Raw genomic sequence first — 6,000 nt, 5'->3', positions numbered from 1 at the left:
GTATACTGTATCCACTGTTCCCGTTGTGGCCTCCTCTACATCGGGGGCTTGGGGACCACTTTGCAGAACACCTACACTTGGTTCGCACTAAACAACTGTACCTCCCAGTCATGAACCATTTCAACTCCCCCTCCCACTCCTTGGACAACATGTCCATCCTGGGCCTCCTGCAGTGCCACAACAATGCCACCCGAAGGTTGCAGGAACAGCAACTCATATTCCGCTTGGGAACCCTGCAGCCCAATGGTATCAATGTGGATTTCACAAGTTTCAAAATCTCCCCTCCCCCCACCGCATCCCAAAACCAGTCCAGCTCGTCCCTGCCTCCCTAACCTGTTCTTCCTCCCACCTATCCCCTCCTCCCACCTCAAGCCGCACCTCCATCTCCTACCGACCAACCTCATCCCGCCCCCTTGACCTGTCCGTCCTCCCTGGACTGACCTATCCCCTTCCTAACTCCCTACCTACACTCACCTTTACTGGCTCCATCCCCGCCTCTTCGACCTGTTTGTTTCCTCTCCACCTATCCTCTCCTCTATCCCTCTTCTATCCGCCTCCCACTCTCTCCCTATTTATTTCAAAACCCCCTTCCCCTCCCCCTTTTCTGATGAAGGGTCTAGGCCCGAAACGTCAGCCTCTCTGCTCCTATGATGCTGCTTGGCCTGCTGTGTTCATCCAGCCCTGCACCTTGTTGTCTCGGATTCTCCAGCATCTGCAGTTCCTACTATCTCTGATTCGATTTTAGCCCTTCCATCCTGCTTTGCTATTCAACATGATCGTAGCTGATCATCTAACTCAGTACCCTGTTCCTGCTTTCTTCCCTTTGTCTTTGATCCCTTTAGTTCTGAGAACTATTATCTAGCTCCTCCTTGAAAACATTCAACGTTTTGACCTCAACCGCTTTCTGTGGCAGACTCTATAATCTTAGACTTTGACTCCTGGTTCTGAACTCCTCTGTGATTGGGAACATCCTTCCTGCTTTTACCCTGTCTACTCATATTAGAATTTTATAGGTTTCCATGAGATTATCCCATCATTCTTCTAAACTCCAGTGAATATAATCCAAACTGATCCAGTTGCTCTTTATATATCAGTCCTGACATCTCGGGAATCAGTCTGGTAAATTTTTGTTAGCTCCCTCCTTAGCCAGAACATTCTTCTTCAGATAATGAAATCAAAACTGCGCACAATACACCAAGTGTGGTCTTCGCAAGGCCCTGTACCACTGCAGTGAGATAACCCCACTCCTGTACTCGAATTCTTGTAACACCTCCCCTTCCCAATCTACCTTCATTCAGATAATAATGCCTTCTTGATTTTGCTAGCAAAGCAGATAACCTCACATATATCCACATTTTCTGCATCTGCCATGCATTTTCTTACTTACTCAACTTGTCCAAATCACACTAAAGCATCTTTATAGTCACAGATATATAGCACGGAAATAGACCCTTCGGTCCACCTCATTCAGGTTGACCAGATATTCTAAATTAATCCATTTGCCAGCATTTGGCCTATATCCGAATAAACCCTTCCTATTCATACACCCATCCAGATGCCTTCTAAATGTTGTAATTGTACCAGCCTGCACCACTTCCTCTGGAGGCTCGTTCCATACACACACCACCCTCTGCGTGCATATGATGCCCCTTAGGTCCCTTTTAAATATTTTCCCTCTCACCTTAAATCTATGCCCTTTAGTTTTGGACTCCCCCACCTGGGGAAAAGACCTTGGATATTCACTCTATTCACACCGCTCATGATTTTATAAACTTCTGTAAGGTCACCCCTCAGTCTCCGACGCTCCAGGGTAAATAGCCCCATCCTATTCAGGCTCTCCCAATAGCTCAAACCCTCCAACCCTGGCAACATCCTTGTAAATCTTTTCTGAACCCTTTGAAGTTCAACAACATCTTTCCTAGAGGAGGGAGACTAGAATTGAACACCGTATTCCAAAGCAAAGTGCAATGTTAGCATCATTTAAAGAGAGGGCGAGAATACAAAAGCAGGGCTGTACTGCTGAGATAGCAAAAGACCACATTCGGAATATTATGAGTGGTTTTGAGCCTCATACTGAAGGAAGGATGTGATGGCCTTGGAGGAGGCTTATGAGAATGATCCCAGGGATGAAGGGTTTGTCATATGAGGAGTGGTTGAGGATTCCAGGTCTGTACGTAGTGGCATTTAGAAGGATGGGGGGGAGGATTTCAATGAAATTTACACAATATTGAGAGGCCTTGATAGAATGGACATGGAGAAGATGTTTCCTCTGGTAGGAAAGACTAGGACCTGACTGCACAACCTCAGAGTGAATGTGCCACCCTTTAGAGCTGAGATGATGAGGAATCTCTTCAGCTAGAGGATGGTGAATCTGTGGACCTCATTGTCAAAGAAGACTGTGGAGGCAAGTCGTTGAGAGTATTGGGTATGAACACTAGCAAGGGAAGATGTTGCTTGCAATTGTGAGCATGGTCGAACATAAGCCTTGGTGGGAGGTAGATGCAACAGCAGAGTCAATGTGATGCAGCAGAGAGAAGATTGTCATACTAACCCTTGTGGAATGCAGAAGATCACAGTCCTTTCCGTGGTGTTTTTGAATATTCCTAAGGCCCATGGAAACAGTACTGACTAAGCTGGCACCTTGAACCAGGCTGGCGGAGTCTGGTGCTCTTGGGGGAAGAGGGCATCCCTCCTCTGCACCACCCTGTCCATAGTACCTCCAGATGTCTGTCCACAAAGCAGGGCACTAATTTCTCCGTAGCTTCCATGTCCAGAGCAAATGTCACGAACCATGTAAGGCAACGCTGGACTGATAGTGCTTTCCCAGATTCACAAGGGCCTTTTAAACATGTTGCCAGTGCCACAGATGCCAGTTCATTCCAGGATATACCATCAACGGCAGTTCTTCCAGATGTGGCAAGTTATAGAGTTGGGCTAGCATCGGATGTGAAGGGTTGGATAGTAATTAATGAGGTAGGATTGGGACAATAACACAAGAAAACTCCTATCACCTCATGTTGAAAACCCCTCCATGAAACTCAATGAAATTCACAACCGAGAAAAACATAAGATTCAGCCTATTTCTGTTTCCACACATGCTGCCTGACTCACGATGTATTTCTGGCACTTGGTATTTACATCTTCAGATTTCTAGCATCTGCAAGGTTTTACTTTGTATTAGGAGGTAAATAATTACTGTTACAAACAAATTAATGTAGTTGGTGTCAACCGTATTTCTCAATTGCACACAGTGATTACATCATAAAGATGTCTCGTTGTCATTGCAATCAAATCAGGTGATCATAACAGTCCTTAACCCCTGGGATTCACTGCAATCATGTTTTGATATTAGCTTTCAAATCCAAAATGCCACATAGTGAACAATAACATCAAAGCAGAAAAGTATGTGTCTGAAGGCCAACATTCAGCCAATGTTCAGATTAAAATAGAAAATGCTGGAAATACATCTGAGGTCAGTCAGCATTTTTTTGAAAGTAAAGGCAATTCAATATGTTTCCGTTATATATCCTTCAACAAAACTGATGAGTGAATGGTAATAGTCATTGGTAAAAATGAAAAAAAAGCTTTAGATGATATAAATCACATAGCACAAGTTATTCCAATATGGTCTATGACAAGGTTTGATTGTGTCAAGATGTGAATGGGAGCTTGATTAGATTTTTAACATTATAGTATTTGCAGGCAAACTTGAAACATGCCATCATCACTTCTGCATAGCAATATTAGTGATGAGTTTGTCAAGATTATATTTCTGTTAAAAAAAATTCTGAACATTGGTCAAGTATGGTTAAGCTGTATACCCACCATATATTTAGGCTTTGCACCTAGAACTAAACTTCCAAGGCTCATAGTAATTCTGAAGTGGAGCAGAAAGAGTTGGCCTCCTCCAGGCTGTAGTGTGATGTTGAGCCCTAACTTTGAGTCAGATTGTATTTGCACTAGAGCTACAATGTTGGTGCCAAACAGCTTTGCTTCCCACCAATGCTGCACTTGGAAGTTTAATTTTATGTAGACACAGATTGTAAAAGTTTCATCAGCAGTTAAAAATTTGCCCAATACTGTTAAAACCATGACAAGCTGGATTGGGGGTTAAATTGGTGGTGGGAGGGCATAATTATCACACAAAATTTCTCGAGGAAAATCCTACTTCTCACTCCAGAACTTTACCAAGCTTGGGTCTAACTTCTAAGTATTAACTTGAACTGTAAGTTATGTCTACTTATCTTTGTACTCAACTTTGAGTCCTCCCCAAAGTACTCTTAATTTTGTTATACACCAGATCTACCCCATATGACTTTATTGTTTCCAGGTTCATTAAATGATATTTCTTGTTTCAACTTTTCCCAGCTGTGTTTTTAATTTTTGTTTTTGCTATTCTATTTTTCCTGCTATTCACTCCTTGTGGATGCTACCTATCTTTCATACTACCTGAATCTAATAATTCCTTTTCCCTACCTGCGATCCCAAGGTTCCTCATGATCAATTGTTTGGCCTATCTGTGGCCTCTATTAGGCCCACTGGCTTCTCCTTTCTGGTTGTTTACTTTTTAAATTATCCCTTCCTGTCCCACAGCTGGAGCCTGGTCCTTTTCTAATTTACAAGTTGAGGCACATCCTTTGATTCTATACACATCTTTTATTTCTCCCTTTGATTCTGCATTCCCAACACATTGGTCATTTAATCTGTCCTGTTTTTCATTGCATCACTTTTGTTCCTTTTCACCCCCTTCCTTTCACTTTCTTAAAACCTATTATGTTTTTCAATTCTTTTAAAGACTGATTGACCTAAAAGATTAATCACGTAGCTAGTATTTGATGGGAGCAACAAGGATCTTACCCACTGGTTGGAGAGGTGATGATCTATTATGTCACCTCTTTTGATGAAAGCCCATGAAATTAAGTACCAGCTAATTGCTAATGGCAGGTCTTCCACCGAATTCAGGCAGTTGCAGGCTGTAGTCCTCCCTGCCAAGAACTGCCTGCCAATCTGAGGCAAGCATCTCTTGATAGCTCAGTAGATCTTCATTACTTAGCAGTACCACTGTACAGCCAGTGAAGTTGCTGGTACCACACCAAGCTGAGGCTTATGATTGCCATGGATTTGGGCACAGATAAGTGATGATGGGAGACGGGTTGCAGGGTGCTGGGGAATGGGGTCAGCACTTGGTAGAAAGGGTAGCCTTTCAGCACTGAGGGACTCCACCCTACCCCAGAATTCTGCAAGCAAACACGTCAGAGTTTACATTTCAGGCTTCCCACATGTATTCACTCAATGGCAATGAGTTGATACCCGTAAGAACACCATTCATTGCTTCAATTGGCAATATGGCAGGGAGGCCATCTATGAGCCTGCTGGCCTGGACTTAACCAGACCAGTAGCAAAAAGGTAGTGGTCTATACCTAGCACCCTCCTGCCTCATTAAATGCTACCTGCAGCATCCTCCCTGAGTTTCTGTCTCCAAAGATGCTCCCTGACTTGCTATTTTCAGCATTTTCTGCTTTTAGCTCATATTGCCTGAATTCATAGCATTTTGCATTTGTATTTGGGATTGAAATTTACTTAACACTTGTTGAATTGAGAATCCCAATGATATCACTAATGCAACAGTGGACAGAAAATTGCAAGATGTTTGAAGTATCTACAGCTTCAGCCTGGAAGGAACCAGTACAAAATATTTATCAGCACATTCACCTTGGTAGTTGCTGGCAATGTAATCATTTTTATTATTTAAGCTGCAACAGATGGCAGGTTTCAGTGAGGACGTTCTTATTATAGTGCTGATATCTCACACATTGTACCACTTTGTCAAGCTGCATGACAACACTGCTCTCACCAACTATGGCATAACTTTCAGTCAAGGTGATAATCACATTGAGTATTGTGATCTGATAAACCACAGGATTATGACTAAAAATGATCATCTCAGTAAAGATTCCTTACCAGAGACACCACCCCATCACTCGGAAAAAGTTTGGGACC

Source organism: Rhincodon typus, chromosome 7 (genome assembly GCF_021869965.1).
Source record: "Rhincodon typus isolate 14 chromosome 7, sRhiTyp1.1, whole genome shotgun sequence".
In the NCBI taxonomy this organism is placed as follows: domain Eukaryota; kingdom Metazoa; phylum Chordata; class Chondrichthyes; order Orectolobiformes; family Rhincodontidae; genus Rhincodon; species Rhincodon typus.
The sequence above is the reverse complement of the archived record's forward strand: the minus strand, read 5'-3'. Positions refer to the sequence as shown.